The sequence below is a fragment of the Leptidea sinapis genome, chromosome 39, assembly GCF_905404315.1.
Source record: "Leptidea sinapis chromosome 39, ilLepSina1.1, whole genome shotgun sequence".
In the NCBI taxonomy this organism is placed as follows: domain Eukaryota; kingdom Metazoa; phylum Arthropoda; class Insecta; order Lepidoptera; family Pieridae; genus Leptidea; species Leptidea sinapis.
The window spans coordinates 7829136-7853291 of record NC_066303.1 but is presented as its reverse complement, the minus strand read 5'-3'; the positions used below and the strand labels follow the sequence as shown (position 1 = coordinate 7853291).

General features: G+C 34.0%; 1 protein-coding gene across 5 annotated transcripts in view; it reads left to right on the top strand.

Moving 5' to 3' along the window:
* Positions 1-24156, top strand: part of LOC126976062 (tolloid-like protein 1) — a 122987-nt gene that overhangs the window by 22968 nt on the left and 75863 nt on the right. Inside the window, exon 1 of one of the 5 annotated variants that reach the window (XM_050824209.1) lies at positions 14476-14600. The exons of the other annotated variants lie outside the window; for them this stretch is intronic. The gene's annotated coding sequence lies outside the window, so the exon portion shown is untranslated. Of the gene's footprint in view, positions 1-14475; positions 14601-24156 lie in introns of those variants that run through there. 5 annotated transcript variants of the gene reach the window in all.

Sequence of the window (24156 nt, the reverse complement as noted above, 5' to 3'; positions counted from 1 at the left end):
GAATGGGTGGTAGTTTTTAACTTTCAATAAGTGATATCATATCCTATTTTAAATAGAAATATTTGAATCATGTGTTTTGTTAAACAATTTTCTTACTCTATTTTTCTACAACAGCATTCCAGTAAGTGTAGCAAAAATGTGTTAAAATTTTATAGAACTATTCATAAGCGTTCACATGGAAAAGGTTACTCGAAGATATACAAGTACATGGTGCGGGCATTGGAAGGATTTTCATACAATAATATTGGTCTCAGACGATTATGGTGCTACCTAGATTCATATTTCTGTTAAGAGTCTAAGTTTTGTTTGTGCATCTTCATCAATCAAGTTAAATTGTGTTTTATCAAATTATTATTTTGAAATTATTTTACTAATGCGAGTATCACACACGTAGGTAAGATACTATTTTAGACAAACTGACATTAAATTCTGCCAAATTCTTGGCCAAATCCCATCCATCTACAGCAAACACCGCCTCCGAGGCCATAATTGGCGCAAAAAAAAGTTTGATAAGTATTACGATTTTTTACCCATTAACCTATCTAGGTTGTTTCCATAATGGAGTACTTAGAAATATGATTTGAATATTGTTCTTTTATTGCATTTTCTATTCTATTCTATTCTTCCTACTGTGGCTTCTGTGGAAGATATACCACAGATTTGCCAGAATCACGTTAGATTAGACTACCAAGCTTTGAGTATGTGTCTTCTAAGTTTAACGGTAATAATCGGTGTTCAGATTACATAAAGTTTAATTTTCTAATAATATCTGAAACAAATAATATACATGCTTGTAAGACTATAAATGACATACACAAATAGAAATACTTAAATAATTAATTAATATAAGTACTAAATAATATTTACAACTTAATCTTATTTATTTTAATATATTTACACAAAATATTTACAAAAAGAGTGTAAACTAGGGAGAGGAGACATTTAACGGAGGTTGGACGGGGGACTTCAGCGGGTATATAATTGTGCAGAGAAGATTGCATTAAGGGACAACTAAAGAATAAATGATCCATGATTCCCTCATCAAGGCCACAATCACATAGAGAATGATCCCTAATTCTAAGTTTTGCTAGAAAGACTGGAGTGCAGGCATGGTTTAAACGTAAGCGGCATATAGTTGAGATTATTGTTCTATTATGAATCCTACATTTTGAGAACCAAGGTTTTTGAGGAATTTCTGGTTGGAGTTCTCCATAAAATTTGCCTTTTAAAGTTTTGGAAACTTGCCAAATGTTTGACCAACTTTCATACATCTTGGGTTTCAGGGTAGAGCACAAGTCATGAGTGAATATTTCTGAATACTGAAAGGAACCTGAATGAGCAGCTGATCTAGCACAGGCATCTGCATTTTCATTACCAGAGATGCCCATGTGACCTGGAATCCAAGCTAAAACTATGTTAATTTTGAGTTCATAGCAAAGTCAAAGTCTTTCAAAGTTTCTCTTATTTTGAGAATGATGGGAAAGTGACTTTTTGTCTTAAACGGATTTGAGAGAATTGATTGGAGGCAACTTTTAGAGTCTGAAAGGATAATAGAATTGTTCATGTTGTGAGACTTAACAAATAGAATAGCTTCAAGAATGGCGATTGATTCCCCTGTAAACACAGAAGTGGTGGTGGGCAGCTATAACTCAGTATAATTCTTGTTGAGGGAATCCATACTGCAGCCCCAACGGGACTCATGTCTGTTTTTGAAGCATCCGTGTAGATTTTATACCAATGTCGAAAATCTGAGTCCATTATATGAGAAAAAGTTTTATTTGCTTCTATAGAAAACTTATCAACACCTAAGTCTAAAATTACTGAGGGTTGGAAAGTAAGAGCATTGAAAGGCATAGAAAATAAAGGCAATTTAGAATATTGAAAGAGAGGGTTAGAGAGCTGAGAAAATAAAAGGTAACTATTTATAACGCAAGGTCTTTTGTCTTCAGGTACAATATTATTATCATTGTATAAAACAGCTAATTGTTCTGATTTTTGGAGTAAGGGATGAGCTCGGCAGCCAGCTAGTTTAAAGAAAAATTTATTGGCAAGGAATTGTCTACGTAGTGAGAGGGGAGGATCCACACATTCTACTTGCATTGCATTAATAGGGCTGGATTTCATAGCTCCCAATACTATACGTAAACATTTAGCCTGGGATTAAGAAAATAGTGCCATAATCTAAATGAGTGCGAATTATGGCATTGTATAGTAATTTTTGAGTGACGGGGTGAGCTCCCCACCAGACACCAGACAATGAGCGAAGAATATTAATATTTTTCTCACATTTCTGTGAGACATAATCAAAATGCTTGACGCCAGATAATTTGTGATCCAACCAAATACCCAAAAACTTAACATTATTAACAATTGGTAGATCAACATCATAAATTTTAATTTTAATAGGTGGAAGAATTCTTTTATTTGTAAATAAAACTACCTTACTTTTAGATGTTGATAGAGACAGTCCATGTTGTGTTAAATATTCAGAAAGATAATCAAGAGCATTATTTAAATGATTAGATGAATCTTGTATAGACTTGTCAGAAGAATACAGGACAATGTCATCTGCATATTGCAGTATCTGACAGAAAGGTGTAACGGTACTGTTGAGGTCATGGGTATACAGATTATAAAGAAGGGGACTAAGGACTGAGCCTTGAGGTAAACCTTTCCAAACTGACTTAGGAGGGAGGTAAGAGGATGGACCTTTAATAGTGATGGATCTCTCCATTAACATGTTACATATGAAACGGGATAACTTCACGGGGATACTCAGCTGGTTGAGTTTACTCCTGAGTAGGGGAAGTGAAACGTTATCATATGCAGATTCTATATCAAGAAAAACTCCCACAAGGTGTTCTTTTCTGAGGAGTGCTATTCTAATGTCAGTTGTAAGGATACCTAAGCTATCTAAGGAGCTCTTGCCCTTTCTGAAACCGTACTGGGAGTTGGAAAGGAGATTATTGGTTTCAGCAAACCACTCAAGTCTTTGTTTAATCATGATTTCAGAAACTTTTGCAAGAGCAGAAGAGAGGGCAATTGGCCTATAGCTGGTAGCTTCAGATGGATTCTGACCAGGTTTAAGTAATGGAATAATTACCTGATTTTTCCAAGATGGAGGGATGGAACCAAGATCAAAAAGGTTATTGATTATGCTAAGATAATATTCCTTGGTTGTAGATGATGAATTTTTAATGAAAGAGTATGGGATTCCATCTGCCCCAGGAGCAGAGTCAACTAGGCCATCCAGAGCAAGAAGAAGTTCAGAGAATGAGAAGGGGGACTCTAAACTGTGAGTTGAGGCAAGAGGTATTGGGGGGGATGGAAAATAGTCCATATTTGGAACTGAAGGGGGGGGACATCCTATCTGAAAAGGAATCAAGCCATACAGAAGGATCCACATTAAAATCACACACTTGATCACAAAATGAACCTCTAAATTTTTTAATTTGTTTCCAGACAGTTGAGGATGGAGTGCTTGGTTTTAAATTCTGGCAAAAATTAATCCAACCTTGTTTTTTCTTTTTTCTGAATAAATGGGTAATTGCATTTTCATTTGGTATTAATAAAAAAAATAAATAAAAAATAACTTTGACAATCACTTAATTGACTCCTGCTAACGTCCGCGTCAGTATTCCGTGTTCTGTGTTGTTCTGGAATGACAACGAAAAGTCGGGTTCAAACGGTTCAATAAATAATTGTAATTTCTTACCAAATAGTTGATCCAAATATTCAAATTGGAAATGGGATAACAGCATTAACTGGATATACTAGATATTTGATAGAAAGTGCCCATTAACATCAATCGTCATATTACATCTCTGGCATAGACATCAGAGGAATTGCCAGAGTATTGACATCCATGGCGCTTTTTTAGAGTCTGTCATCTGGGAAGACCACAGAGAGAAGTTTGGGCGAGGAAATTATCCTTTAAAATCCACATTGTTGATAATACAAGGTACATATCCAGATGATGAGGGCAAATAGTTAAGTTTGTGACGTTTGTTGCAATGATACAGCTTGTTATCGATCGGCGTCATACATTTGATTCCGATTTCATCTTCTATATTTACGTTTCTGAATCATTTCGCGCATTTCGTATAAAAATTCGTGACATTCATCTTGATTGTGGAAATTTGCACTTGGATTCCGATTTGAGGAAAAATAAGTTGACTTGTCATTAATTTCGTATGTTAGGTACATACGAAATTAATGACAGCCGCATGGGTTTGTAAATTTTTATTCATGTTTAACGTATAACGTCATAAGCTAGATTATAAATGTATTTCCTTTACACTTTGCATAGTTTGCTAGCACTGAATGGAAATATCTAGGTTGGACGGTGTTCGCCGGAAATTCCGTTCTAATATGCTTACAGCAAGTCGAGCTGAATGAACTCGAACGACTCTAATGAACTTTATGAATGGGCTATTTTATTTGCCTTGGAAAATGAATACTTTAATATAAAATTTGTAATATTACATTTACTTACATTACATTTACTTTCAATCCTACTCTATCTATCTAGTTTCCAAGCCTAGTCAATGTTCTATTTTGACATAAATGTCTAGGCTGTTCCATCTTGCATCTCTTTCCAAACCTCATTCTGTCCTTGTCGCACAATACAAGCACGTTTGCTAGAGCTTAGTTTCTAGAAAGTTCCAGATATCAGTCCGACCTTGTCGTCTAGAATGTTCGCTCGAGCTTCTAGAAAGTTCTTATTAATTCTCTCTCGCACGTCATGCCGGCCTTGTCATGCATTATACAATTTTTTAAAATACTGAAGATTCCTGAAAATGTGTTTCCTAAAAATTTTAACAAGTAACTAATCTGAACTCAAAATTCATCTTCAGCCTCCTGAAAACTAGCCAAATATGTGTTTTTCAAATTTTTCAATTTTCTACTATGTGTAAGTAAGTCGAGAAAATTATTTCTTAATCCCGTCTCCGTAATAATTTGTAGGTACGTTGACTCTACGCTATTTCTGCAAAGCAAGAGACATACCATCAGATGACGTATGTAAGCTCCTTTATCCTTCTCTTCCATAAAAAAAATCCATCATTAATGGCTGTCATAGAACCAACGAAGAACCAACTCCCGCGTAAATGAACTATTTAGTAACAAAGTGAGTCGCAATACATACTCGTAGCTCTACATTCCGCACGTCAGACTAGTAGAGGCTTAATTAATTGGAACGAGATGCCAGCTCAACCCCGCATGATGCAAATGGGAATCATTTCATTTGTGAAAAACTATACGGCGCTTGTACGAGTAGTTGTGTTGTTGCCGTTAGAGGCATCTACATTATAAGATATGGAGAATATAATATAGAGAAGTTTATTACTTACGTATGATTGTCTTAAAATATTTTATTCTTAAATTGAATGTTATGTTACTATGCTTATAGAATCTTGATTTAAACTTAGACTGTACAACGCACAAACACACATATTGTGTACACACACAAATACACTATTTCTTTGAATTTTATATAATGAATGAATGAATTTTATATAAGTGAATTAGCTGCTGCCACGATGTCATTCTATACATCTATATATATAAAAGAGATTTCCACGTATATAGTCACTCATCACGATATCTCTGGAACCATTAGAGATAAAGACATGAAATTTGGTAGGAATATTCTTTTCACCGAGTAGAGGTCATCACGGATTTTACGAAATTCCAAGTTTTTTTTTATTATGAACAGAATAATGTCTGTCGGGTCAGCTAGTTATGTATATATAGAACGTCATTGTCTATAACGCAAAAATATTTGATACTATTTTTGTTCAGTTAAAACATTTTTAACAAAAAAACAACCGACTCCAAAAACACTATTCTAAACCAATAGATATAATGTGCACTAAAAAGTATAAAAATAATTGCGTGTTTTTATACAATCTCTAATTAATTAATCTAATTCTAGTTTCGATTATTGTTATTTTTGGAATCGATGTCCTTCCGCCGCGACCCGCTCTCGCATCCCGTCCCCTCACAACTCAAGCACATCTCACCTATAACTATGTATGTAGTAACAAACCTATCTTGGATGACACCGACTCCAAAAATTACAATAATCGTAACTAGAATTAGATTAATTATTTAGATTGTATAAAAATACGCAATTAATTTTATACTTTTTAGTGCACATTATATCTAATGTTTTGGAATAGTGTTTTTGAAAGCTGTTGTTTTTAAGTATTTTTTTTTTATTTTATGATTTTTAGTGAATTTGAAGTACACTAACTTACAATTTGTCTAAATATGTAGATATACTTAATTTTTCAATGCAGCAATCAACGTAAGTGCTTTGCAATTTGATTACAGACGGTTAGAAATTCTGCCACCCTTACTGTAAGTCGTTAAGGAGTCCCATTGATCATCATATTCGACTACGACAATTACTTGACCATTATATTATACCGTTATGGTAAACTTAAATATCCGGATAGCATAAAAAAGATACGGCCGAGTATCGTTAATTTGCTCCTACGAATTGAAGAGTTCCGTTACTTTGTCATGGATTCCGTAATCAGAACCTAACCAAACTCTCACCAAACTATCTTGAAGTCTATCCTTTCCAATAAAAAAAAGAATCATCGAAATCGGTTGGCGCGATATTGAGTTATTGGTAAATTTATCATCCACTTTGATATACACTTTTCTCATAGACGCCATTGTCAGATCTGGACCAAATTACAATGGGACTACACGGGAAGCACCAGCTTTCAAATAAAAAAAGAATGATCGAAATCGGTTCACCCAGTCGAAAGCTTTGAGGTAACAAATATAAAAAACAAAGAACATACCGACGAATTGAGAACCTCCTCCTTTTTTGAAGTCGGTTAAAAAGGGCTATAATATATTTTATTAAGTGAAAAAATTTAACTTTTACATTAATATGTTGCCTGTTACCATCAAATATGTTCTTGCACAATAATGAATATAACAGTAATTTGGATTAATATTATATTATGTTAATACTTGGAGCCTTATATTAAGTATTGGTCTCCGCTACGCTCCAACTAGATACCGCAGGTATAGTCGCAAAGTGCAGCAATTAATACTACGCCCAAGTGGGCGTACTCGAGCCAATCTCAAACAATGTGTGACGTTGACGTGCCACATGTTCTGCTAAACTTTGCTAATAATTGGAACATAATTGCCGGGTTGCATAGTAAAACTTTACAAAGATATTACAACATTACAAGAATTAATATTACAAGAAATAAGAAAGACACTGGGATCATATAAAATCATCAGTAAGTATTTTGTATTTAATAAATTTCAATGTAAAATAACAAGAAGCCTATGATACAAAATTTTAAAGATACCATTGAGTGTCAAGATACCATGCATACAAGCATCTAATAGCTGTTGTTATAAAAATGCTACTGTCGGTCTTAAGTAGTGCGGTAGGTATCTAGTTGGAGGGCACCGGAGACTAAGCCTAAATCTAAGGGGCTATAATATATTTTATTAAGAAAAAAAATATAATTACAATAATATGTTGCCTGTTGCCTTCAAATATGTTCTTGACACATCAGCGCATACTAATGAATAAGATTTTAATAAGAATTTTATCAAGAAGGCTCACAGCATTTGGATAAAGTCAAAGTCAAAATTATTTTAATCAACACATTGCTCATCAACGTCAATCACCAAACATACAATTCAAATACATGCTAATCACACAAAAGTTAAACATACATATTTAAAGAATAATGCAATCCAGTAAAACAACACAAGTCTGAACCATAAAATCCATAAAAAAAAAACAATTATAATACTATTCAATTCCACATTGTAATATCGTTTACCTAATCATCAATACTGTAATAAGCCTAACATTAGTCTGTGTTTAATATAATAATGAATAATAATAATAATAAAAAAAAATGTTTATTTCTTTAACAAAAAGTACTTAAAAACTAGGGGCAGGTGTCTCCCGTTAAGCTTATCGCCTGTGTTGGGAGTCACCGCTCTGTAACCTTTATTTATAACAAACAAAATTATATTATGCTTAAGAGTTATTTGTACATGTGAAAGTTAACTAATAATAATATAATTTTGACCTTTATTTACTACACACAAAATTACACAAATCAAATATGTACTTTAAAGCTATTTATGAAAGTTCTACCATTATACTTTACGTGAATACTATTCATAAAATAGACATGCTCAGAGAAAGGAAAGAGGGGGAAAGAAGGGAAATGTGTGTGTTGTGTGTGAGTGTGTATGTGTGTGTGTTTGTGTGTGTGTGTGTGTGTGTATATATATATATATATATATATACTTATACTTATAGTATACACAACTAACCGCTCAGCAACTGTTTTACCCAGTCATAGGATTTGGGTTCTAGCCAGTTAGATGTAAGTTTTTTACATTCATATATGTTTTTAATTAATAAAACAAAAAAATAATAAAAAATTTAAGATTTAAATTAGTTATTGATAATTCAGGTACACTTTTTGGTGATTTATTGTAAAATTTAATACCATTGCATGAAAAATAATTGTTTATTTTACAGAACCTAGTAGGGGGCACAATAGAGGGGGATAATTATGGATATCCACAAATAACGCCTAATTCAATAAAAAAAAAGTTTAAAAAAAAATAATGAGCACGCCATTTATAGAAATCCGAACTTAAAATATAAAAGAAACTTAAAATTAACATCAATTCCTGTCTTATCGACGAAAGATGAAAATTATATAAATTAACAAAAATCTTATTTTGCAAATTGAAAAATGGAATAATTTTATCTTATCATGTATTTTCATCGGTCCTCTATAAATCTACGAAGTTTTAACGAAGACTGGACGTTTTAAGTCGGTCAAAATCGCGCCCAAAACAGTCGGCTACAGACAAACATACATACAGGTGAATCTTATAAAAAGCGTGTAAAAATAACAATAAGTCGTCCCAAAGATTTGTCGGAGTAAAGCTGGTGACATGGTCATTTGCTTACTGAGTTCATTTCAGTTTTGAGGCAACTCTTCGGAATCGGTCGTCGTCAAAAAATTGAGTTTAGAATTAAACTCTGTTCTGAGATATTCACGCACACTAAAGTATACACGTGGCCTGTTTTTATTGGTTGTCTAGCAGCAAGAGGCTCTAACTAGACGTATAAATTAAAGATTATTAAATCCAAAATTCAATGATTGAATTTGACTTCGAATCTCTTAAGAATATATTATGATTCTTTAGCATGAATTGCAAATTACAGAATGATCTCTATAAAACAAACATACCGCAAACACAGTGATTGACGTTGCTCAATGGCCTATGAAATTTTATTGTGGTTGAAAATGTTATATGAAAAGCATTTTTTGCGTATTGTATTCCGCGTATTTAAGCTTTAACCAAGAACAGATTGTTTCTATTTGAAAGCAGAATTTTGGTTAGATTTGTAAATCTCCCAACAACTTCGGACAAATAGTTTCTGCTTCTTTCAGTTTGTGACTTTTCATAACAATATAACTAATCTTGTAACTATATTTACAATATTACATTATATTAGATTACATTTAATTAAAACTATCATTACGGGGAAGCTTACCAAGAATACTGGCAGCATTTCCGCGTTGGATAGCTAGGCTGATCCGTTGACCGAAATAGCTGCCTGCGCTTGGGTTTCCTTTAGCCTTATTGAGGCGCGAAGATAGTACTTTGTATATTCTCCCTGCTTCTGGGCCGCATGGGCCAAGTGTCTCGATACCAAACACAAACAATATATGACTCAATGAGACCGACATATTTGCGACGCTTGCTGTCTTCGGCAGTCATTTATTTAATTAAATCATGAAAAATGACATCGGAGTAAATATAAATCACGTCGTGGTGGACTATTTCTTCCTATAGATTTGTCATATGGCACGAAATTTGGCACGTAACTTATCAGAGAAAAGTTTGAGAGATGATTAAGATCCAAACTTTGCCAGTTTCTTGGGCCATTGACAGGTCCAGTTGCTACTTACCTTCAGACCCTTATTGCCCTTTTTTGTTTATCTTTTGTAATTTCTTATTGCTACCTTTACTTATGCAACGTTTCTTTTGAAACAGTTGGTTTAAATTAAAAAAAAGTAGGAGGTTATCAATTCGTGTGATCAGATTTCCAACGTTTATGGAACAATTTGAATGAAATTTGTCAGATGTAATGATTGAAGAATTAAGTAGACCTCTCAAAATTGTTCTTATTTACTAGTTTTTTAGTTTTATGAAACCATAAGAATTTTTCTCATTTACTATCTTTGTTTATGATAACTATCTTCTTGTTTATTCAGGCTTGTTTGCTATCCTATATTCCGTATGAAATAACGAGTATTGGTTTTATATAAATAAATAGCCTTAGGTGAATAATGAAAGTTCCTATGACAACATGAAATTTTATGAGACGTGTCGCAACAGCTATTTACAATAAAATGAAATTCGTAAGCCGACATGGTGTTTGAAAGTATCTTAGCACATCCAAGATTTCAGATTTAATACAGAAAAATGTATTTAAATGTAAATTTAGACCAGAGTCTCCCCAGATCTTTTTTCTCATTGCCCACTTTCAAAATTTTGCTAGTTCCGATCCACTGCAGCTACGTCTCTATTGTATTCCCAAAACTCGATATAAAATGAGTATTTATAATATTGGTGTGGAATCAAACAAGTTTATGCAAGATTGCAGGCACCCGTTAAGGTTGCGGACGGTGCTTTGCAAGCCCTGATACGTTGTACTTGGGAGCATGGATATTTTTTTATTTATTTATTTATTGTCCAATTAGCACGGCAGTGCCACTTACACTAACTAGACGAAACACTAAAAGGAAAAATTACAAACAAAAAAGGAATATTAGAGAATAATTGAATTAATTATACAATTTCAATGGTCTCCGTGTATCCTTAGTATTTCAGAAACTAGGGAAGTCCACCCATCATTGAATGGATCCCTTCCATTCTTGTCCAAGAGCGCGTTGAAAGAATTTTTATTTTATTTATTCATTTTTTTTCAAGTAACAGTCCCTAATCCCCGATATCACCAAGGACACTTCAAACTGAGTCTAATAAAACTCAGTTTTACGTAAACGAGTTCAAATGCCAGTCTTGGTCTCGTTTAAACTCTATTCTATTCTATTACTTTTAGTGGCTTCTGTGGAAGGGGCACCACAACTCGCCAATGTCACGTTTCAGTAGACCACCAAGTTTAGAGTGTGTCATCTGATCGGTGTAAACGAATTTACAAGTGATTATAGTGAAGACCGGTGCCCAGAATCAAAACAGATTTATTTTCTTATTACCTGAAACAAATATACATGCTGTTAGATTATAATGTACTAGCACTGATAATATTACTTATATAAAACATTTATTGTGTTAGTAATAACATAATATTATTTTGTTTAATATATTTACATAAAATATTTACAAAAGGAGTGAAAATGAAGGTGAGGAGGCATTTTATGAAGGTGGGGCGGGGATTTCAGGAGGTATAAAATTGTACAATGAAGACTTCATTAAAGGACAATAAAGGAGGATAGGTGTGAAGAAAATCAAAATTGTAAAATATCTATCTGTATATGTTTCTATAACGATAACGACAGTGACATTTCTTAAAAGACATATGTTATGCGACGTGGAAAATTATTAAAAATGAAACAAAAAGTAACAATAGTGACACCTGTATAGAATCAGTTATAGTAAATAAGAATGAGATTAATAACACTAAAGATATAGCAAACAGTTTTAATGATTATTGGATAAATTTGACTAACAGCAGTGATAAATGTTTGACAAAGCGAAAGTTGAAACCTTGTATAAATCAAAATAAACCTGGAAGTAGTATTTTTCTCAATCCAGTAACGGAAAACGAAACATTAAAAATAATACAATTATTGCGGAATACTAAAGCAGTAGGCTATGATGAAATTTATTAAAATATGCAAAGATGAACTAGTACCAGTTATAACATACCTAATCAATTTGTCGTTTGAAACTGGTGAATTCCCAGACGCACCAAAATTATCGGTGGGCAAGTTTCTTGTGTGTTTGAGTTAAAATTCGAATTGAATCTGTAGACTCGTTTACAGTCGTAAGATTAGTTCAAAGTGTTCTAATCTCGATCTATTTCAATGGTGAAATCGGGTCTAAGTTTCTTAAAAGATTATATTCTGCCTACATTGATAGGCGTAGCCAAGCCAATGTTCTAGTTATTCATCATCGAAGGCAGATAATTTTTTGTCGACCCCCGCTTACGGATTGTGACATTTTTTAGTCACACCAACCCCATCGAGACTCCGGTAAGACTCATGTTGGTCCTGGACCACTTTGGCAACGAATGATCTAGACTTTCGAAGGATTTGTCAACTGTACGATGGAAACCCTTATAGGTATTGTAATATTTCTCGTTTGCTCACGAGTGAAGCAACTAATCTTTACTATGTAGCACTACACCCGGACACTACACCCGAACGTTACACGGTTAATGTCACTGTCGATGTCGTGACTAGAGTTCAGTACACTACAGGTATAATATCTGTTTGGTTTGGTCTCAACATCTGTTTGGTTTTACAAAACCAGTTAATTTTAATTAATAATTTTTGGGTTTTTCAAGAATCCTTAGTGGCACTGCATTGTAATGGGCAGAGTGTATCAATTACCATCAGCTGAACGTCCTTCTCGTCTCGTCCCTTACTGTCATAAAAAAGTAGTCCCTATTTCAAATCCTTCAGACTCGAATTGAAAATTCGTCTTCCCCTGTGCATAATATTTTTTTACATAAAATTTTTATTTAACTTATCGTGGTTTATAAATAGACATATGAATTCTTAACCCTACATATATATTTTTGATGTACTTACTTAGTAATGCTTTTGTAAATTTTCTTACACTTGCGTACGCGGATAAAGCAGTTGGGGAATGGTTTTTACTTACTCCAGAAATACTGATACGTATTTAAGGTTATCAGATGTAGTTCCTTAACCTAATAACCTATACTATTTATCATGAGTTTGACTTTTATTTATGTCATCGGCCGATTGGCTAGATTGTGTGGCCAATCCAACAATCCACCCACGACATATACAAAAAAGAACTATTCAAATCCGACTGAGATCCAGATATTAGTGCGCTCATACAAACAATGACCTTCAGCATTATAATATTGATATGAATTTGAACCAATACTCTAAATAATTACTTAATTCTTATTAAATTCACAGTGTGATGTAATCGGGATTATATCGCAGTACGCTACGCGTAGGTGATTTGTGATGCACTACGACGCACATCACTGGTACGGGCAAATGATACCTCTTAAAATAAGAGTATATAATGTAACCTGTCTGATTTGCCTGTAATATTTAAATGACAAAAATATTAGAAATGGGCTGGATAGTTTTAAGTAATGCCCTAATACAAACATATATCGATAAAATTACAAATGGTACAAATGAAATTTACCACACCGAATAGTTCAAATTGAAATTCAAATATTTTTATTTAAAATAGGATGTGACATCACTTATTGAAAGTCAAATCTACCACCCATTCCAATAAGAATGCCTCAGACCTGAGAAGAATGGGCGGAAACAAAGTAATATTGTATAATTAAACTTATTATAAATAGCCTGAAGGCGGTCGTTCCATTCCCAATCCGTGGCGATTTTAAGAAAGTCATTTATATATGTCATTTTATGTTACCTTTACCACACAAACGTTTCTTAAAATTCTTTTGAATATCTTAATACTTTTATTTTGAACATTTTCTGGGAACTTGTTGTAACAGCATATACATCGCCCCACAAAAGACTAAACTTATAATACCTACTACTCGGCTAAGTCGAGTTAGTTTATGTCTATTTCTTTTTTTTTTTATGGAATAGGAGGACAAACGAGCGTACGGGTCACTCGGTGTTAAGTGATCACCGCCGCCCACAATCTCTTGCAACACCAGAGAAATCACAGGAGTGCTGCCAGCCTTTAAGGAAGGTGTACGCGCTTCCTGGTTATATAACCTATATTATGGTTATGACAGTTTCTAGCAAATTCATTTATGTGCCTATGAACATACATTACATTATCGAGAATATATTGAAAAGCAACAGTCAAGATGTTAATTTCTTTAAATTTTGCTCTCAATGATTCTTTTGGAATCTATGTTACAGTCCCATCCCTATACTTTCACCAGTTTGTGTGATTGCGCCTAGAAAATTCATTTTCATATATCGACAATGTTAGTATATTAAACAAGAGTTACCGAGGATTATCACACAATTGCACGTTCAGAAATCACGCACTGAAAATTCATTGAACTTCACCAATTGAAAATAATTAAAAGTAGCAATCATTCCCTCGTATTGAGGGCAGTGTTTTCCATCACGAGTGTGGCATGAATCAGTTTTCCCCGCCCGCCCTACAGCCTCCGTGTCTCACGGGCGGCAGTATCAATCTTCTTCCACGCGAAGACGCACGCGTTCAGTCTTCGTTCAGTGTTCATGAGTTATTGGGAAGTTGTGAAGTGGAGTGATTTACTGAAGTGAATGTAATTGTTAGTTAGTTCATTTCAGTTTGGGCGCGTTTGAGTAATTTAATTAATCGTAAGCATTTATTAGGGATATTTTTTAATACTAATGAGAGATATTTTAGATTTAATTCGAAGCCACGTATAGTCTGATCGGCGTGAAAATATTTCAATAATTTAATAATTCATGTTGTCATATTAAGCAATACTAATCTCCTAATAGATAAAATTCTCGTGTCGCGGTGTTTGTAACCATTTGTACCAAACTCCTCCGAAACGGCTGAACTGATGAGTATGAAATTTTGTGTGCACATTGGGTACTGTGGATCGGCTTATATCTATTTTACATAACCAAATTTTTTTAAATGCAATTTTTTTTATTCATTTATATAGCCCGTTTGCTTGGTCAGCTAGTCTTAATATATATAAATCCAGTGTTCTGATGTTTGTTTCCAGTGAACGGATTTTAATGGGGATAACTTCATGAAGTGCAGTTAGTCCAACTTGAAAGATAGACTGAGGGTAGTTTTCATTTTTATTCAATTAAATAATTTTTGATGTTATGAAATATTATTGTCATAATTCAATTAAATTCATAAAAAACAGTATTATATTTATTATATATAAAATTCTCGTGTCACAATGTTCGTTCCCGTACTCCTCCGAAACGGCTTGACCGATTCTCATGAAATTTTGTGAGCATATTGAGTAGGTCTGAGAATCGGCCAACATCTATTTTTCATACCCCTAAATGTTAAGGGTGGTCCACACGATTTTTTTTTAATTTTTTTGAATTTTTTTTTAAATTTGTTGATTATGAGTCAGCATTAAAAATACATACAACTTCAAATTTTCACCCATCTACGATCAACAGTTACTTTTGTATCGCGTTTTTAATATCGGCAATACAACGTTTGCTGAGTCAGCTAGTTTATTATATACAGGACAAAGTCTGTCGGGTCAGCTAGTAATAAAATAAAAGTTTAGTTAGTTAGACTACGGAAATTAGGGAGAGAGTTCTAATTCAGACAGCAAAAGTGAATTCAAGACAATCTTCGTAAACAACATCACCAAACCACGAAGCATGTTGCAAGTTGCCGAATCGCTGTACATAATGTGTGTTTGATTTTAATTTGATACAAAATCTATTCATTAAAAATCTTCTAAGCAATTTGTTTTTTTTTAAAGTGATTATTAATTACACAAATTAAATTTGAAAAAAAAAAAATATGAACGATGCGGGACTCGAACTTGTTGGCTTGAACTCGAACGGCCTGAACTAACAATGTTTTCAGCTTCACTGGTAGTCATACAACAGGCTCAGCGAGCTTATTAAAATATTATTTTCAATTTTCTGTTTAAAATGAAAGTCTAAGTTAAGAATATCCCCGGTTATCGTGACCGAAATCTCATCAGGAGCACAATAGAATTAAGTACCCCATTAAAGATAACTTAATATACTTACTTATAGCTCGTTTCATTTAGACAAGGGACAGCGGTAAGTAGTATTTGATAAGATTATAAAAGAAAATATTGCAAACAAAAGAATGCATATATTAATGTTATATAACTATATTTACAAATTTTTGATTTACATACGACTTAATAATTAATAACACTATTTATATAAAAAAATATAAATTTATTAATTTTATCCTCCCTAAAATCGCCAGGCCGTATCAGTCGTTACACCAGCATTAATGAAGTCATCCACAGGCTATTTGCCGCTGTAAATATATCCAGCTGTTTTAGAGCCAAATGGTATTACCCGCCGCAATGGCAAGCGTCCTGATGGAATGACGCTGGTGGCTTGGGTACGAGGAAGGTCACTGGTGTGGGACGTGACTTGCATCGACACTGGCTCCTTCTCATGTCCAAGTTACGTCAGTTGGTGCTGGGGCTGCTGCTTCGACTGCCCAAGACAGCAAGCGTCGCAAATATGACACTCTCAGTGAGGCATACATCTTTGTGCCGTTTGGTGTCGAGACACTTGGCCAGTGTGGCCCAGAGGCGCGGAGAATATACAAAGTACTATCTTCGCGCCTTAATAAGGCTACCTGGAAACCCAAGCGCTGGCAGTTATTTCGGTCAACGGATCAGCCTAACTATCCAACGTGGAAATGCTGCCAATATTCTTGGTACGCTTCCACGTAATGATAATTTTAATTTTATTTAGTCTGTAAATATAGTTATAAGTTAGTTTGTAAATATAGTTATAAGTCCACATATTCTAGCAGATAGACCCAGCTCTGCGGCATATGCAGTTAGAAAGATTAGAGAGTATACGAATGTTGCGACCGCTAGATTATTGTACTTTAGTTATTTTTACACCATCATGACGTACGGTATATTACTATGGGGTCATGCTGCTGACATTGATATAGTGTTTGCACTGCAAAAGAGAGCTGTTCATGCTATATATCAGCTTGGTTATTGACAGTCTCTCAAAGAAAAATTTAAAGAAATAAATATTATGACTGTTAATTGTCAGTACATTTATGAAAATCGTCACCTTTTTGCTCTTAATAGTGATTTTCATTATTATAACACTAGAAATAAGGGATTGCTTGTAACTAATTCTAGTAGGCTTCATAAGATACATAATAGCTTTAAGGGTAAATGTATACACTTCTACAATAAAGTCCCAGCCACTGTTCAGGCATTATCTATAAATAAATTTAAATGTTTTATAAAAAAATTGCTCTGTCGTAAATCCTATTACTCCACTGCTGAATATCTAAATGATCGGACAGCCTGGCCTGACTAGATTGTGATTATTTTATAGCGATAGAAATGACTGTACAATATTGTATATTTTTATTGAAAAAAGCGCAAAAAAAAAGAATGCTGGGAGAGTTTCTTGCGCCGCTTCTTCTCTCTCAGAGCGCCATTTGTTTCCGAAGCGGTAGTAGTATCTAGTAGTATAAGAAATGACAACAAAAAGAATTCTAAAGGAATCAATTTTGAGAAAATTAATGAATTTTATGCCTTTTAAGACTTATATAAAAATGAATAAAATATTACTTAAATAATCTAATAAAATTAATTATTTACAAATATTAAATATCATTAAGAACGCTGTCGGCAGGTAATGTGCCCATGAAGCTGGCAACGTTACCTCTTTGTAAAGCCAAACTTATCCTTTGACAGAGGTACGTACCAGATCTTGGGTCACCTGTCAAAATAGTTAAGACGCCTGGATAAATCTGTTATGAGTTATGAACCCCCATCGTCTCCACCCCAAAGGAAACAAATATGTATCCATCACGTTTAAACGCAACGAGATAGTGTACCAAGAATACTGGCAGCATTTACGCGTAGGGTACCTAGGCTGATCCGTTGGCCGAATAACTGCCAAACCCTTGAGTTTCCAGTAGCCCTATTGAGGCGCGTAGATACATAATTGAGTTATTGCAATAATTGTAATTTAGTAATTTTATAATACCTATAAGCAACTCACCCATTATTTAAAAAAAATTATTGAATTAGGCGTTACTTTGCGGAAATCCATAATTATACAAATGATTTAAGTTTTCTTTAGTGTTAATTCCGCCAATATTTGTTTTTAAAACAATCCGACACGTGTTTCGTGATAGACTGATTATCAGTCTCGTGCCAGATTTTGGCGAGACAACACGTCCTGAGGATGCCTCGTGTAGAGGCGGAACACGTGTCGGATTGATTTAAAAACAAATATTGGCGGAATTAACACTAAAGAAGACTTAAATCATTTGTATACCCATTCAGTTAGACATGTCAGATTGGAGTAGAAGTATTGTTGAAGTTTATTCCATTGTTTTGGTGCACCGACAATTAATTCAGAAACGCACTGAGCATGAATAGAGCGCATACGTCTGGATGTGTGGCATCTTTCTAACAATTGGTAAGGACTTTTTTTTACCAGTGGAAGGCACCTTTGCACAGTATGCCGGCTAGATTATGGGTACCACAACGGCTTCCTTATTCTGCCGTGAAGCTTTAATATGTATGAATTATTGTGTTTCGATCTGAAGAGCGTCGTAGCTAGTGAAATAACTGGGCAAATGAGACTTAACATGGTCTCAAGGTGACGAGCGCAAAAAATTTTTTTTCACATTAATGAATAAATTATTTTTATTGATTTTGACCCAAGAACTGGTTTGCAATTTGTTTTATAAATACTTACTATGATAGGAGCTCTATTGTGACCTACAATTTTAATGTATTCTAGGAAAATTGTACTCGTAAAGCTGTTCAACTTTACACTCCGTTCTGTGTATTGAAGATTAAAGAAGTTCGATTTATTGAACGAAGATGTGAGGAAATATGGACAGAAAATCACGAGAACTTCGGAACAAACTTTCCACTGAAAGTCGTATATAAACTTCGGTCGTGTTAGATAACTTTATCCTAACAGTAATTATCGTTACGGTTTTGTGTTGTTTTCTTAATATTGAATTGAGTAACGCAAAAGTAATCAGAGTTACTTTATTTGCTTGGGTCATTGGGCTTGTCAATTCGTTCTCTAACTGTCTTATTAATTATGACTTAGAGGAGATTTAAAACATCGCTAATATACGCTTGTTAAAAAATGGTATTCATAATCGCATATTAGAGCTAAAACGCTCATTATCTCTTCGATAAAACTGACGTTACTTATAGTAGCTAGGACCCTTATATAAATCTATTTTAAGCACTCGAACGCAAAAAACATGGCCAACATCGATCAGCTGTTCGTTAAATAATGTGATAAATAGCTTCCCGCTCAAAGTTGTTGGATATCCGTCATAGATTGACAACCGACAAACTTCAAATCTTTGATTTTTGAAGTTTGAAATTATTTTGACAACGAATTTTGACAACTGAAAAAACCATTGACATTGAAAAGATGTCTGTTTCCATTGACAGTTCCTCATTAAATTAGTTAAAATCATGTTTTTTTTAAGAAATGGCAACATTGCGTACTATAGAGACGTATTTGTTATGCGAGATTTATCTAACGAATATGAATAAGGAATTTTATCGAACGTTCGATAGGCTTAAAACAAGTTTAACCTAATATAGCTTTATACCTTCGATAGCGTTTTATTATGATTAAGGCAGTTAGTCGTCTCCAGCCTTATTAGACTGATGCTAGCGCCCAGAAGCAATGCTGAACGTTGAAGGATTTGTGCCCGTTGTTAGGCCACGCCCCTTTTTGTGTAAGCACGTGCTGTGGCATTTTTTCTGCCTCCATGTATCGTCTGCACATAGGGTTTTCTTTCACACCTGTGGTAAATATATGCTTGTTTATTGGACAGTGGCAGCTATTGTAATCAATAACCTTGTGTTTTTCTTTATTAATTACCCTTTATTTTATGACCTCGTGGAAATCCTTGAGTATTTGACGTTGGAGTATTAAATGTAATTAAAATAATATGTTAAACTATAAATCTGTTAATGTTGTGTTAAAAAACTGGCAAAGAGTCTCTTGTCTCATTAAAATTCAACCTTTTTCCGAACGCAACGTAAAAACACAAATTAAATTTAAAAACAAAATTTATGAACGATGACTAGGGACTCGAACCCTGAGCCAACCGTTCGAATATCGTATCGTTGGTAAATCTTGCATATATCTTGCTCAACTCTCAGTTACTCAGTAACTCTGGTCTTTGTATAATTAATCCCAGAAGTGAGGGTTATCACTTAAAAAAAAATGTTTATAACTGGTAAAAAGAAAAATATTTTGACATACGTAAGTATCATTTCCTTGACCTAGATGATAAAGTTATTTCAATTTATTCGATTTGAAAATAGATATGAACGTCATGGAAAGCCTTAACCCATGCTTATTTACTTATTTATTTAAGGAAATAAACAGATACATCACTATAGTACAATATATAGTTCAATAAATATACAAATTACAATATTGGATATATCCTAGAATAGTTTCACTGAGAACAAAAAAGAATTCAATTTTACAGACATGACAACAGAACGATAAGATAAGTAAACAATGGTATATTTAGGCGAATACACAGTATTATATAAATCAAGACACAGACAGGGATATAATAATGAATAAAGATACAAGGTTTAAGGTAAGGACACTAATTGTTGTTTTAACTTAGTCTTAAATGCAGCAGTAGAGGAGTGCGAAAACAGGTCGACATTAATGTGAGAATCCAATGATGAACACATTCTGTGAAGAGGCGCGCGAAACCCAATATTGGTTCTAGGAGTCGGTAGGTTGAAAGTTCTGTGCGTGCGTAAAATAGAAATAAATTAAACTTAGAAATAAATCACTTATGCCATAAATAGCCTAAAGCATGCTGACGTGATTGAAACGTGGTTTCTTGCAACTTGCAGCTATAATTTTTTAAATTATAATTGTTTTGAACACTATTAACAGTGTTTAGAATTAATCAGGTATTGAGTATTATTTAGTTTTCTCGATATTTTAACGTCATTTCAAACTGTCGCTCACGGATGCCTGTTATGAGCGAATATTTGGGAGTTATTAACAGATCTATCGCTCTAAACTTCACTCTTTTACTACGCCGATTTTTAATATTACTTCCAAGCACAACTGTATGAAAGGCTCCTTTGCACAGGATGCTGGCTAGATTATGTGTACTACTACAGCTCCTTTTTCTGCCATGAAGCAGTAATGTGTAAGCATTATTGTGTTTCGGTCTGAAGGGCGCCATACCTAGTGAAATTACTGGGCAAAAGAGACTTAAGATCTATTGTCTCAAAGTGACGAGTGCAATTGTGGTGCCACTCAGAATTTTTGGATTTTTCAATCTCTCTAAGAAAAAAGCGATTCACTCGATTGTATGAAACGTGCAGTCATTGATAGATTGACAGATGACAGCTATCATCTATCTATATCTTCTAAAAATGGAAATAGCCGAAATCCACTACGTTTGAAGCAAATTTTCGCTTTCAAACTTAGCCGGATTATACTTCGTCACCAATCGTCATCCTGTAATTTTTTTTATGAAAATAAAGGGCGAGACGAGCAGGACTTCAGCTTTGATACGCCCTGCCCGTTACAATACAGTGCCGCTCAGCCAAAACCCCAAAAATTCTGAGCGGCACTACTACTGCGCTCGTCACCTTGAGACATAAGATGTTAAGTCTCATTTTCCCATTAATTTCACTAGCTACGGCGTCCTTCAGATCGAAACAGTAATGTTTACAAATTACTGCTTCACGGCAGAAATAGGTGCCGTTGTGGTAGGTACCCATAATCTAGCCGGCATCCTGTGCAAGAGCCTCCCACTGGTAATAACTACTGTTTCAAATCTATGCCAAATGATTGCATGTTTCATACTAAACTGAATTTCAATTTTTACTTGGGCAGTCCCACCTCTTATTATTACGTAGTATTTACATCCTCTTTATGTTGTATTCACATACTCTTTGTAACAAATAACTACCTCCAAGCCATTTGGGCGCTGTAAATCATTTCTTTAATCGAGTCAACTTTATCATAGAAATATATATATCCTTATAAAATATTGGAGCACTTTAAGAGTCGACACTCTAATTTAATTTGCCGCATGACTGAATCAGCGCTCATCGTCTTCAATATTCGGCTTAAATGACCCAAAATAATCGGCAATTTTGAGACTTTTGTCATCTATACTGCTTTCTTTGAGGTAATGTTGCTATGTCGCATCTATATAATTAAACTTACTGTTCAAGTGTTAGTATGATTAAGATAAACAAAATCTAAGCATTTTCCAGAAGAGAAAGATCTTGAGAAAGATAGGACTCGCATACGAGGCTTTTTCAATACTTTATATCTTTTTAATTGGTGGCCATTTTTGAATTCGCCATACTTTTGTTTTGGACATTTTATGGGATCTTGTTGTAAAAGCATATACATCGCCCCACAGAAAAGTTACTAACTCGACTTAGCTGAGTAGTAGGCATTATAAGTTTATGTCTGTACCTGGTGTTAAGATACATTACATTATCAAGAATATATTGAGAAGCAACAGTCAAGATGTTAATTTCTTTAAATTTTGCTCTTAATGATTCTTTAGGGCCAATTATAAATAGCGCGAATATCCCTCATCTGAAGCATAAAGATTGTATTAATATCGGCAGCGTTGCCAATAGCAATCTATGTCAGTTAATTGGCTAATCTTTAAACCGTGCCTAAACGTCAGTGGCTCAATACGACGAACCGTTGGCTCTCACCACGTCGCCCTCGGTTCGATTCTCGCCCGCCATTAAGGTATTAATGTTTTCTGTTTTCTAATTCATAATTAGGTCATTTAAGTTTTTGGATTCTTAATAATAAAGCGACATATTATATTAATAATATATCTTAATATATATAAATTACCTGTCACGTTGTTTGTCCGCAATGGACTTCTAAACTAATGAACGGATTTTAATGGGGATTACTTCATGGAATGCAGTTTAGTCCAACTTGAGAGATAGGATAGTTTTTATTTCGATTTGGGACCCATAATTATTTTTATTTTCAATATTTGTTTTGTATGGACATATTTTGTATGAGAGAATTTAGTGACTCACGGTTTGACACTTCCACTGTGAAACAATTTTATTATAACAACAGGGAGCATTTTTTACGAAATAATTCTTGATTATTTGAGATGTTAATGTTTTTTATTAGCTACAGAAAAACGTCTGTCGGGCCAGCTAGTTTATTATATTTCAAAGTATTATTTCTTCGCCATTTATTTACACTTTTGTATTCTTTCAACTAACAAATTCGTTGTTCCAGTTCTCTTGAGAGACGTCTCGAATGGCCTCTTGGAATGGCTTCTAAATCACATACCTTTTAGCTTATCTTTCGGAAATATTATCACAAAGTCTAATTGGACTCCACCACAAAGCAACAGCGGAATATTTAATTAAAGATACATTATAACTTAAGATACTCTTTAAATACCCTAATTGTATTTTCATGAAAACCTTTCAGTTCAAGAGCTCGATAAAATCTGCCTAAAAACTGCATATCCGCACCTCACGTCGACGAATATGGCCGGAAATTACCGAATTTCAAATCCTCATTCGTTACAACATTCAAGTCAAATGAGATACTCTTATATAATGTAAAATATATTCTGATAAGCACTTTCATTAACTAATAATGTTTATTAACAAAAACATTTTTTTGTAAATCATTTCACGCCACTGTTTCTCATAAAAGAAATTGCATGCGTACAAAGTACACATGTCAGAAGTGAAGCTTGCATTGTGCATGAAGCTCTAAACTGCATATGAAGTCCTGGTATATGTTGCTGGCATGACACATGATTTCATTGACATTACTATCACCGCTACCATATTTATGTTCTCCTGGTGTCTATGTAGTAATACGTCGTGCGCATGACGCAGTATGTATTGAGGTATAGTCGCGTCACACATAAGACAATCTTTTCTTCAAGTATAATCGCCTAGGTACCAAAACACTTTATATTGCTTCCTATCTCACTTTCTCCCACGTTAAATCTTATAAATTTATGTGTCCGTCTCTTTTTAGTGTCGCACATTTTAGTGTCCATCGTCTTTCACAATCACAATGATGCTAAAGAAGTTTTCGCTTCAAAAGTGTGTAATCTTTAAATAAATATCACATCATAATTGAATTAATTATTATGATGATATTATTCATTGAAATACGA